At 39.7% G+C, this 13,994-nt stretch overlaps 1 protein-coding gene across 1 annotated transcript in view; it reads right to left on the reverse strand.

Annotated features, from left to right (window-relative positions):
• DMD (dystrophin) overlaps positions 1 to 13,994 on the reverse strand; it is a 4,179,683-nt gene that overhangs the window by 4,124,161 nt on the left and 41,528 nt on the right. The window lies entirely within an intron of this gene.

Raw genomic sequence — 13,994 nt, forward strand, 5'->3', positions numbered from 1 at the left:
TATACTGCTCACACATATCATGTGTTATATAGGTCACTATTCAGCTATGTTTAGTACACTCCAGGGGAGGTTAATATTCATCCCACTACCATTAAAGATATGTTTTAAAGTGAACCTTGACATCACTATTACAGGTATGGGGGAAGATACACACAGGGACACAACAGACCATCTCCAAATCAGTCAGTCTTGCAGTACGTTCCCAGAATGAAGGGGCTAGTACAGACAAACAGTGGAAGACCAATTGGTGAACCAGTGAGAGGTCCACGGCTTATTAATCCAAGTAAGGAGCAATAACTGCCCCATTTGGTTCTATCCCAAGTAGCTGTTTAAGTACAAATTATTTAAAAAGGTGATGATGGCTGTACTAGAAAGGTGCAGAACACACAGTGTATCCATATATGCATGGTATGGAAATTCATATTGCAAAACCATCAGTGTGCCGATGCTAGTACCAGTCCACCTGAAAAACAACCTGAAGCCCACATACACATTAGATTAATGTCAGATGAACTCACTGATATCAGGTAGCTCAGCTGACAATCTAATGCATTTGGGTTATTTAACTCTCCTCCGACGTGATGTCGGGAGACATAAGGAGCTAGCCAGTCTTATTCTGAACTACTGATCTTTTTATTCTTGACTAGATAAACTGGTGCCTGAAAAGTTCACAATGAAAGCCAGAGGCAGATACAGTTGTGCTCAAAAAATTACATACTCTAGCAGAATTTTTGCTTTTTTGGCCTTTTTTCACAAAATATGAATAACACCAAAACTTTTTCTCCACCCATAGTTAGTGGTTGGGTGAAGCCATTTCTTGTCAAACTACTGTGTGTTAAATCATAATGACAACCCAAAACATCCAAATGACCCTGATCAAAGGTTCACATACCCCATTTCTTAATACCGTGTTTTGCCCCCTCGAACATCAATGACAGCTTGAAGTCTTTTGTGGTAGTTGTGGATGAGGTTCTTTATTTTCTCAGATGATAAAGCTGCCCACTTGGCAAAAAGTCTCCAGTTCCTATAAATTCCTGAGCTGTCCAGCATGAACTGCTTGCTTGAGATCTCCACAGAGTGGCTCAATGATATTAAGGTCAAGAGATTGAAATGGCCACTTCAGAACCTTCACTTTGCTCTGCTGTAGGCAATGACAGATTGACTTGCCCTTGTGTTTTGAATTGTTGTCATGTTGGAACATCCAAGTACATCACATGCGCAGCTTCTGGGCTGATGATTGCAAATTTGCCTCCAGTATTTGCTGATAACATGCTGCATTCATCTTTCCTTCGACTTTGACCAAGTTTCCTGTGCTTTTGTAACACCTCCAAAAAACATCAGCGATCCACCTCCATGCTTTACAGTAGGAATGGTGTTCCTTTTATCATAAGCCTTGTTGACCTCTCTCCAAATGTAACATTTATGGTTGTGGCCAAAATGTAAAATTTTGGTCTCATCACTCCAAATTATCTTGTTCCAGAAGTTTTGAGGCTTGTCTTTGTGCTGTTTTGCATATTGAAGGCAAGATACTTTGTGGCATATGTGCAGCAATGGCTTTCTTCTGGCGACTCGGCCATGCAGCCTTCTTATTGTGCATCTTGAAACAGCCACAATGCTAGTTTTCAGAGAGTCCAGTATTTCAGCTGATGTTATTGTGGGTTTTTCTATGCATCCCAATTTTCCTGGCAGTTGTGAACAACATTTTTATTGTTCTACTTCACCGTGGTTTTGTTTATACAGAGCCCCTGATTTTCCATTTGGTAATCACAGTTTGAACTTTATCAATTCCTTGGATACTTTTTGTATCCCTTTCCTGTTTTATACAGTTCAACTACCTTTTCCCATAGATCCATTGACAATTCTTTTGCTTTCCCCATGACTTACAATCTAGAAATGTCAGTGGCTGGATTAAAGACAAAGAGTCTGTCTGGATCCCGGAAACTCACTCAGCTTTTATGCACACACTGATTACAAGCAAACAGGTCACTGGTGAGGATGTTACCTTTAGTAGCAATTCAAACCCATTTGTGTCATCTTCTGTGCATATTATCAGACCAAAAGCACCTGGTTATGTGAACTTTTGATCAGGGTTATTTGAATGCTTTGGGTTGTCATTATGATTTCAAAAGAGAAAACACAGTAGTTTAACAATAAATGGCTTCGCCCAATCACTAACCATGAGTGGACAAAAAGTTTTGGCGTTATTATTCATATTCTCTGAAAAATGGCCAAGAAAGCAAAAATTCTGCCAGGGTGTGTAAAATTTTGAGCACAACTGTATATCATTGGTTTTACCTGTGCAGCCACACAGGGGCCCAAGAGGTAAAGGAGTCTATTTCTACCTCAAAAGCAGATGTTCATTTCATCTAATAACAGCTGATTGTCAGAACACCATTAATCTGATATTTTTGACCTATCCTAAAAATACAATATGTCAATGTCTTGGTCCTTTAAATGAAATTTGACATTTTAAGAATGATATAGCATCTTGTATAGCTAGCAAAACATTGTTTTTGACTTTGTTGATGTGAAATATAACATCACATTTTATGCTTAAACAGGTGATAAAGATGTGATGAATTAGTCATGTCGAGGCTCTATAAAATCACTCTAATAGTGATTGATGTGTTTGTTCAGTTCTTCTGTACCATGACACTAAACAATTCAGTCAAGAAAGTACAGAAATATTTCTCCAATTATATTTTGGTCCAAAGTATAAAAGCCTCTATGTTCATATAACATCTGTGACCTACATCAGCTTTTTTCCCCTTAAGAAAAATGTGTTATGCCTAAATAGAGATGCAACTTCTTTCCGCATATATAGATATATAAGAGTAATCCCAAAATTTAGAGTTGACATAGAATTATAATAATGTATTTTCGTATTTTTAAGGGTTTTGGACAATTAGAGCAAAGTTGATTATTTCTTAAAATTCGCCACTTGTCCTTGAGCCTGGTATTGTAAATCAGCTCCTTTGATATGAGTAGGTTCTAGCAGTTGACCAAACACAGCCTGTGGTGCTGTGTTGGAAAAAAGCAGCCATTTAAAAAAAAAAACCTTTAAAATTAAGTGATTTTATTTTTGCCATTTTGTCTCTCTAGATCCAATTGTGCACTGTGCAATCACATATTTTTGCATACTACAGTATTTGACTAGAAAATTATCTCACTGAGGCTCAATTGGTTGTCCAGTTTCATAAGTAGGATGCTTATTTTATAGTGTGAAAATACATGGGTACTAATCAGTCTTCTGTAAACAAGACTCTATTGCTAATGCCTTCTTTTGGACATGATGTCACATAGGGATAAGAGGACCCATGGAAGTTTGGGTTCTGGTACCAGACTCAAACTTTATTCCAAGGTCCAGTTTGTGTTCCAAAACCTGACCCAGTACCTGAACCCCATTGAAAACAATGGTGACCCAAACTTTTCAGCTGGAAAATATTCTCTCTCCCCTCAGGGACTTCTCCCAGAACTCCAAACATTACAAAGGACTTCTGGAAAAGTCCATGTTCGGCGTTTAAGACCAGACACTAACTGGTATGAACCCCAAACTTTTAAGTTCAGGTTTTCTCTTCTCAAATCTCGCAGTCTCCCAATGGCAACATCCTTTCTACTACCCTAAAGGAAGTCCTGCCTAGAGTCCTCTCTAATTCTCAATATCCTATTTATTGTAAGCTCTGTGAAAAATATAACAATTCCTTATAAACATAAACTCAGACATATGTTGACTTAACTGTACTACTCTATGAATTCAATAATATATTAGAATTCATCTGCTTCATGTCTAAGGCAATGATAAGAAATAAGGAAGAAATCTAAGACGAGTATCTTTGCCTCATTGTAATTTGCAATGCTAATCTGTAAAAGAAGCCAAAAAGCACAATTATTAACCTAAAGCCCAGAGCATATTGTTACAAACATACTGTTCTAAAGAAGGCTGGGACGACAAGTTCTGTTCTCCAATACTAATTCATTGCTCAGTTCCGTGAATTTGAACCTCTTTTTTCATAGTATGTTAAGCCATCATCAAAATAAATGGTGACGGTGTAGAGAATTCAGATACTAGCACTGACCAAAACCCATTGAACTATTAATACATTATACCAGTCTCCAACTTTCTGTCCTTATATATCAGACCTCTCTAAAAACATTTCTTGATATGCTGCCTGAGTGTATTATGAGCTAACAATGACAGATCTTGGAGTCTTGCTCAAGGACTGATTCATTTATACAAATTGCTCAAACCCTGTAAGACAGTAAGGTTGTTTAGAAAAGTATGTATTGTAGTATTTTAGTTACCCAGATACATTTCATAATTTCATAGTGCTATCAAACTGACACTGCAAAGTGACATATCTCCCTAAAGAGTAACCATTTTTTTCATAAATCAATAGTATACAGAAATAAAACAAAATGGAATATATTTGTTATAGGGACACTATTAGTGGTAGCCTGGCAGCTCTTAATAGTGATTCTAAAGAAAGGCGTAAAACTAGGCACTCCATCTATTAAATTCCAGGGGTTGCACTGGCCTTCAACTTTTTCACTTTATACAGAGATTTGGCCTTTCACAGGGGTCCTCGTCCTCTGGGTTGAGGTCACGGCATAAGCTGCTGGCTAGTTAAGGTTTCTGGCAGACCATAGAATGGAAGCAGGGAGGTCACAAACAAGAACAGAATTGCAATGCTGGATGATGGTCAAAATTCATGAATACACAAACAGGAATACAGACTGAGCAAGGGCTGAAAGTATAGGACTGAACAAGAGCAAGATTAAGAATAATTGGCATTGGATAGGACCTTAAAAAGCTTGCAGGAAACCATAGCAATAAAACACTAACAGAAGTAAACTCCTGAGCTCCCAGCATGGTCATTATCAGAAGACAGAGCGGTCCCGCAATCAAGCAGTTCAGGCTGGGAGCCACCACCGATACCAGGAACAGTTAAAGGGACTCTGTCATCTGAATTTGGAGGGAACAATTTTCAGCCATAGAGGCGGGGTTTTTGGGTGTTTGATTCACCCTTTCCTTACCCGCTGGCTGCATGCTGGCTGCAATATTGGATTGAAGTTCATTCTCTGTCCTCCATAGTACACGCCTGTGCAAGGCAAGATTGCACTGTGCAGGCGTGTACTACGGAGGACAGAGAATGAACTTCAATCCAATATTGCAGACAGCATGCAGCCAGCGGGTAAGGAAAGGGTGAATCAAACACCCGAAAACCCCGCCTCTATGGCTGAAAATTGTTCCCTCCAAATTCAGGTGACAGAGTCCCTTTAATTCCGGGGGGTGCCAGGTGTTGGACCCCAACTAATGATGCATTTATTACCTCTCCTAAGGACAGGTCATCAATGAAAACGTAGTGGACAACCTCTTTAAGGCATTATTCCAACATGGCAAATTGTACATTTAAAATTTATTCATTCGTATAGTTATTTATTAACTATAATTGACAGTGGATAGTACCTTAAATAGCTTGCAGCCAAACAGTAGAGATAAAACACTAAAAGACATAAACTCCTGAGCTCCTGGTATGGTCGGTATTACAAGTTGCTGAGAACATAGCAATAGTGTTGTCAACGTGTGCCACCATCAATGGGAGCATGGTGCCGCCTTGGGATAGGAGCAGAAATAGGTAGGCAGTTACTAACACAGAAGTCGCAATACCTTATTAGATAAATTAGCTTCATTTTTCACCTGAAATGAACTTACATTCTCAGAATTCTCAATTGACATGTAAAATCAGTCTTCAGTGAATAAAAATGTTCTCATTTCTTAGATGGGAGATGACAGTTCTATGGAGAACGTTAACTGTCATTTCAGCTGATCTTGCAGTAGAATGTCTCTTTCTGTTTCTTGCTTCTCCCTTCTCCGCCATCCTTCCCTCTCCATAAAATTTTGGAAATTCGATGAACACAAATTTTTCAGATTTTATTAATGATTTGAAAGTGACAGATTAGCCCAGCATGAGAAAGAAGCAAATTTATCTGATAAGATATATTACAAAGTTGCTTATTTTATAAGTACAATTGATTCATGAAATACAAATTAAAACAACGGTAAGTTCACTCAAGAACACTATGTCAGTTAGTCACGCCATCTCCAATAATGTATATATTTATTAAAATTTGTAGCACTTTTGTATACTTTTTCATGTTGATTTTCTTAGCCTATTGGAGGGCTAGCATGTATGTGGGTCTCTAACAACAGAGAAACATGTACAGCTTGTAACGTCATTTGTCTTCATAATCAAAATTATAGAAGAAAATGTCTAGTATATCATGTACTGCAGATATTTTCTAATAAAGGACATGACTCAAAGAAATCTTTAGAATCCTATAAACACATGGCTTTCCATTATTAAAAGCATAAAGTAAAATATAAAAAAAAATAAGGCAAATGACAGGAAGAGCACGTTATGTAAGAAGTTTTGTGTAAATTGATTAACGGCAGTTTTGTTTTATTTTCCTGAGGCTATGGCTTTAAAATACAGATCCTGTGCTTCATAGTTATTTAATAATTAACTATTTCATCCTTCTTATTATAGCTATTTCATATTTTTTTAAATTGTTACTGAGATTTTGATCTAAAAGGTTGAAAATGGTCTAACACAATGGGACAGATTTAGGGCATGTGCACATGTCAGGATTTCCTGACAAAAAACGGACATTTCTGCCAGAAATCCGCATGTTTTTTTCGCATTTTTTATGCGTTTTTTGCACATTTTGTGCGTTTTTTGTACGTTTTTTTTGCGTTTTGTCCCAATGCATAGAATAGCGGGAAAAACGCACAAAATCCACAAATTTAATAAACATGCTGCTTTTTTTTACCGCAATGCATTTTTTTTGCAGAAAAAAACGCATCATGTGCACAAAAATTGCAGAATGCATTCTAAATGATGAGATGCATATTTATGCATTTTTTATGCATTTTATAGCGTTTTTATTGTGAAAAAATGCAAAAAAACCTGAACGTGTGCACATACCCTAAAAGAGAATCTGTCACCCCAAAATTTGCCTATAAGCTAAGGCCACCGGTATCAGGGGCTTATCTAGAGCTTTCTGTAATGCTGCATATAAGCCCCAGATGTAACCTGAAAGATAGGAAAAACAAGTTAGATTATACTCACCAAGGGGCGGTCCCAGTGCGGTCCAGTCTGATGGGTGTTGCGGTCCGGGTCCAGCGCCTCCCATCTTCATTCGATGATGTCCTCTTTTTTGCTTCCTGCCATGGCTCCTGCTCAGGCATACTTTATCTGCCCTGTTGATGGCAGAGTAAAGTACTGCAGTGCGCAGGCACCGGGCCTCTTCGATCTTTCCTGGCGCCTGCGCACTGCAGTACTTTACTCTGCCCTCAACATGGCAGTGTTATTTTATAAATTTGGTGCATTGTTCATTCCGTTATTCATGAGTGAGCATGCTGGAGTCTGATACAGATGCCTCTTCACGAATCAGGAGCTGCGCTCAGGTAGAGTACTCCTTAATGTGCACCCCACCATAATTCCCACTCCAGACCTTGCAGGAGTAAGATTTGCGGAGAAGCAAATGCTGCCACTCATCATAAATTGCCAAGTAGGGGTCGACAAGCCCCCATCCCACCTCAGATTCTCCCATTTTATTGTAGCTGGAAGAAACTGATATGAAAACTCCAAAAGTTTCACAATTTCAAGTTGAGCCTAAATTTTATGATGTTTTAATTTTTTTACGCCAGAATTCTGTAGTGAATGTTTTGAAGAATCGAGCCCTAAGTTTATACCACCTATTAGTTGTTTTTATGCAACTTTTTTGCTACAAAGCCATGCTCCTTTCTGAATATCCATTCTTCTCTGCCATAAAGCAAATATTCCATATTAAGCCTCCATTATTAATTGATTTCATCACTAGCATACTATATGGTCATTGTTTTCTTGACTGTAAACATCACAGAACAGTGGTTGGCTGCAATTTTCACATTTGTAAAAGTAACACCATTGTTGTCAAATAGAGGATTGGTTGGGAATAAAAAAGCAGCATATCTGGAGCAATAGGGAATAGAAAGTATAGGTTGAAAAGTAATTTCATTATAATGCCAATTTTTTGCCATTGTTTTTGAAAACACTTTTAATCAGAACTAGTCAAACTGCGGTCCACAAGTCCACATCTGGCCCACTGGCTACTCCAGTCTGGCTCATGGACCGAGACAGTCAAAAGGCTGAAACAGTCGTCAAAGGGATGCATCATGCCCTTGCAGCCATCCATTCGACACCAGCTGCTAACACTCTCATTTGCATTCTCAGGATGCGTATTGAAATGAATACATTGGTAGACGACAGACCCGCCAGCTCCTTCTTCCCCCAAAGAGCGCATGCAGCGTAACAAACTAACGCGATGATGTCACTTCATTGTGTCAGCTGTGTGGAGAGCGGAGAGTTAGTGCACTGGAGACTGGAGCAGAGTGACGGGGGAAAGAGAGCGAGGTGAGTATGTATTGACTTTTGCTTTCATACGTGTATGGCATGTCTGTATGTATACAGGAGACTATGTGGGGGCACATACTGAAAGCATGGAGGTCATGTGTGAGCTCATACTGTATTTAGGAGACTATGTGGGGACTCATACTGTATACAAGAAGCTATGTGGGAGCTCATACTGTATACAGGAAGCTATGTGGGGGGCTCACACTGTGTACAGGAGGCTATGTGGGGGCTCATGCTGTATACAGGAAGCTATGGGAGTGCTCAAGCTTTATACAGGAAGCCATGTGGGGGATAATACTATCTATAATAGGCTGTGTGTGTTAGGGGTCGAGTTCCCGCCTCTGCACAGGGGGAATCTCGGGCCATCTCTGCTGCGGTCTCCCATTCTTCTCCTGCCGCAGTAGAGCCTGCTCAGCGGAGACGTCAGTCCCAGCGTCTTGCTCAGTCTGACTCTGTACAAAGAGTTACTGCTGCTTTTCCTGCTTCTGCCATTGAAGCCAGTGCTGGGCAGCGGCGAGCCCTGGCGAGTCCTGCTTTCTCGTTCTGAGCATGCCCAGAGTAAGATCTCTCAGTGGAGATCAAGGGTCACTTGTTTAGATACTGCAGCTAAATCCATTGGTCCTTCAGGAAGGTCCTGTAGGTGCTCAGGCTCTGTGGCAGCCTCTCATTGGTCCTTCTAGGAAGGTCATGTACTTGCTGCAACTATTTAAAGCTTGCATGGCCGCACGGCCATTCGCTAGCATCTTTCTAAGTTATGTGCTTTGCGCCAGTGTGGTCATGTAAGATTGTGTTCAGGGACCCGGCTGAAATAAGCCCCTAGAATGCTGGCACCTCCGGCGAGGAGATTGTGTTTGTGTGTATTCAGGGACCTGGCTAAAATAAGCCCCTAGAATGCTGGAGGAGTTTTGTGTGCATGCATGACCACTGACTGCTCTCAGTTGGGTAGTTAGCCTGTGCCTCTGTGAAGTCTAACAGGGCGCAGTGCTTTGCTTTCACGGCTACTCTGTGAAATAACAGAGCTAGTTCATACCGCCATATAGTGCCGCCGTTTGCTAGCAGCTGGTTCTCCTGCACGGTAGACCCCGGGCTGCAAACGCATCTATAACAATAAAACATCTATATTTACTCGGTGTGTTCCGCTAGCCTTAACAATGTGGGGGCTCATACTGTATACAGGAGGCTATGTGGTGTCTCATGATGTATACAGGAAGCTATGTGGGGCTTATACTGTATACAGGAGGCTTATACTGTATACAGGAGGCTATGTGAGGGCTAATATTATATACAGTTAGGTCCATATATATTTGGACAGAGACAACATTTTTCTGATTTTGGTTATAGACATTACCACAATGAATTTTAAACAAAACAATTCAGATGCAGTTGAAGTTCAGACTTTCAGCTTTCATTTGAGGGTATCCACATTAAAATAGGATGAAGGGTTTAGGAGTTTCAGCTCCTTAACATGTGCCACTCTGTTTTTAAAGGGACCAAAAGTAATTGGACAATTGAATCCAAAGCTATTTCATGGAAAGGTGTGGGCAATCCCTTCGTTATGTCATTCTCAATTAAGCAGATAAAAGGCCTGTAGTTGATTTGAGGTGTGGTGCTTGCATTTGGAAGGTTTTGCTGGGAAGTAAACATGCGGTCAAAGGAGCTCTCCATGCAGGTGAAACAAGCCATCGTTAAGCTGCGAAAACAGAAAATACCCATCCGAGAAACTGCTACAATATTAGGAGTGGCAAAATCTACAATTTGGTACATCCTGAGAAAGAAAGAAAGCACTGGTGAACTCATCAATGCAAAAAGACCTGGGCGCCCACGGAAGACAACAGTGGTGGATGATCGCAGAATAATCTCCATGGTGAAGAGAAACCCCTTCACAACAGCCAACCAAGTGAACAACACTATCCAGGAGGTCGGCGCATCAATATCCAAATCTACCATAAAGAGAAGACTGCATGAAAGTTAATACAGAGGGTTCACTGCACGGTGCAAGCCACACATAAGCATCAAGAATAAAAAGGCTAGACTGGACTTTGCTAAAAACCATCTAAAAAAGCCAGCACAGTTCTGGAAGAACTTTCTTTGGACAGATGAAACCAAGATCAACCTCTGCCAGAATGATGGAAAGAGAAAAGTATGGCAAAGGCGTGGTACAGCTCATGATCCAAAGCATACCACATCATCTGTAAAACACGGCGGAGGCAGTGTGATGGCTTGGGCATGCATGGCTGCCAGTGGCACTGGGTCACTAGTGTTTATTGATGATGTGACACAGGACAGAAGCAGCCGAATGAATTCTGAGGTATTCAGAGACATACTGTGTGCTCAGATCCTGCCAAATGCAGCCAAACTGATTGGTCCTCATTTCATACTACAGATGGACAATGACCCAAAACATAAAGCCAAAGCAACCCAGGAGTTTATTAAAGCAAAGAAGTGGAATATTCTTGAATGGCCAAGTCAGTCACCTAATCTCAACCCAATTGAGCATGCATTTCACTTGTTAAAGACTACACTTCAGGCAGAAAGGCCCCAAAACAAACAGCAACTGAAAACCACTGCAGTGAAGGCCTGGCAGAGCATCATATAGGAGGAAACACGGCGTCTGGTGATGTCCATGAGTTCAAGACTTCAGGCAGTCATTGCCAACAAAGGATTTTCAACCAAGTACTAAAAATGAACGTTTTATTTAAAATTATTGAATCTGTCCAATTACTTTTGGTCCCTTTAAAAACAGGGTGGCACATGTTAAGGAGCTGAAACTCCTAAACCCTTCATCCAATTTTAATGTGGATACCCTTAAATGAAAGCTGAAAGTCTGAACTTCAACTGCATCTGAATTGTTTTGTTTAAAATTCATTGTGGTAATGTCTATAACCAAAATTAGAAAAATGTTGTCTCTGTCGAAATATATATGGACCTAACTGTATAATAGGCTATTTAGTGGCTCATACTGTTTATTGGAGGCTATGTAGGGACTCATACTGTATATATTTGGCTATATGGGGCTAACACTGTATATAGAGGTGCTATGTGAGGACTCATACTGTATACAGGAGGCTACTTATACTGCATATAGGAGATTATGTAGGGCTCATGCTGTATAAAGGAGGCTATGTGGGCGCTCACACTGTATATAGAGAGGCTATGTGGGCACCCATACTGTATATAGGAAGCTATATGAGGGCTCATAGAGGCTGGCTATGTGAAGGTTTATATATATACAGTACATATATATATATGAGCTGTGTGAGGGCTTATGCTGTATACATGGGGCTATGTGGGGCCTCACACTGTATATACAGAGGCTATGTGGGGGCCTATACTTAATATAGGGTGCCATGTGGGGGTTCATACTGTACATAGGGGGCTATGCAGGGGTTCATACTATATATACAGGGGCTATGTAGGGGTCAATCTGCAAGGGGTTATGTGTGGGCTCTTATGGTATATAGGTGCTGTGTGTGAGTTAATACAGCCTATGGGCTTTGTGTGTGCTCATACGGTATATAGGGGATGTCAGCATACTTAATTCTGTTCAATAATTAAATGATACAATTAATATAAAAAAATTATAGTTAATATTGGTATTGAGCAGAATTAATATCAGCCTAGTTCGGCATCCACAACACTCAAAGTCTCTCATGTGGCCCTTTGGGAATATTAATTGCTCATGCCTGCTTTTAATTGTTCACAGAAAATTAAAGAAAGTCCCTTAAATATCTTCACTCTGAAAAAAAAGTTTCCACAGCTAAAACAAAGCAGTGGTAAAAAAGTGAGATTGATAACCTGTGGTAAAAAGATACTCTACCTACCAAGACTTCCCTCATAGCTCAACCTCAGTTTTAATTCTGTAAAACAGAATGTAGTATTTGGGCTTCAATTACTTGAATGGTCATAACAGCCGATCATAAATTTGTCATATGTGCAGTATACTTGATAAATATCTGATAGATGGGGGTTCCACCTCTGAGAACTTAGCTTTATAAGTCAATAGCCTTCCCCTGTAAAATTTCCATTTATCAATCAACTTAGCAGCTGAAGGTGAACAAGACTCCCATTATTTGTTTACAGATGGAAATATAAAATATAACTGACTAATTAGATATGCAACAAATATTCAATATATAAAACTTAAAAAATATGTATATTTTTCTTTCTTTTATATTATTAGACTAACGATTTAAAAATAACCTTAATTGTGTATGAACTGTATTTAGTCCAAGTTTGACAATGACATAGCTCTTTCTATGTCATATTATATTAACCTGATTAATGCCTAGCGGTAACGTTTTTCAGTATGGTTGCAATCCATAGCAACAGGTTAGATTTCATCAGTAAGCATATTTTTGTATGCAAATAGGATGTCAAAGCAGCAGGAATTATTAGTCAAATGAGGTCTGATATTGCCATTGGCCATTTATGTTTTATTTAACATGGAGTGAACATCTGCTGCATGCATTTTTTTCGTGTAATGCATCATCCAGTTGTATAGTATAGGAATCAAATGTATCACATAGAAAGTGCAAATAATTATATTAAGGTAAATTGTAATCACATGCAACATTCTTAATTCATAGCTCTATAGCATGTGAACAAAAATCTTTCTAAATTGTAGAAATGCTTGCACAACATGTTAACTTCACTATACACAAAACAAGGCAAACTTAAAGAGGTTGTCCATTACTTTTTAATTGAAGACTTAAAATTAAGAGAGGTCTTCAATGTCTGATCGGTCACAGTCAGACACCTGGCACCCCTGCAAATCAGCTGTTCTAGGTGTTGGTGGTTTTGCCTGCCGGACAGAACTGTTCAATTGCGGAGCTGTTCCGTCTTCTGATAGTGGCCATGGCATGGTACTATACATCTGCCTCCTATTCAAATCAATAGAAGGCGGATGTGCAGCACCTGCCAATGACCACTATCAAAAGACATAGCAGCTCCGCAATCGAGCAGTTCCGGATGGCAGCTGCCACCAATGCCAAGAACAGCTGAACGGATGGGATGCCGGGTGTCAGACCCCAACTGATCAAACATTGATGACCTTTCCTAAGGAGAAGTCATCAATGAAAAATTAGTGGACAATCTCTTTAAGGAATAACTCTAATGTGGCAAATTGTATGTTTAAGGTTTTATTGCTGGAACTAAAGACCCTCATTCACATTGGATTAAACCAATCCAACAGTCAACTCCCCTAATATTGGCAGGACCATCTAATTTGTATGGGAGTCTCCTATCTCTTGCTTAAAAGATATGTAATGGAGAGAAGGAAGGGACATTTATATGTAACCTTTGATTCTGAAGGCAATATGCCATTACATGAAAACACAAGAGTTGAACACTCATGTATATGTGGAATTTTGGAGATTGTATTTGACAGAATGAGCCTTCAGCTGATGGGTATCCCATGTTTATAGGCACTTTAAAGGGGTATTCCTAATTTGACTCTTGAACAATTCAGTGCTATGCAGTCTCCTTAAAGTATTCTTGTCTCTTGGTTTCTGCCAGGGATGACACTCTTCTTTGAGTGAC

This window comes from Ranitomeya imitator, chromosome 3, assembly GCF_032444005.1.
Source record: "Ranitomeya imitator isolate aRanImi1 chromosome 3, aRanImi1.pri, whole genome shotgun sequence".
Lineage (NCBI taxonomy): Eukaryota > Metazoa > Chordata > Amphibia > Anura > Dendrobatidae > Ranitomeya > Ranitomeya imitator.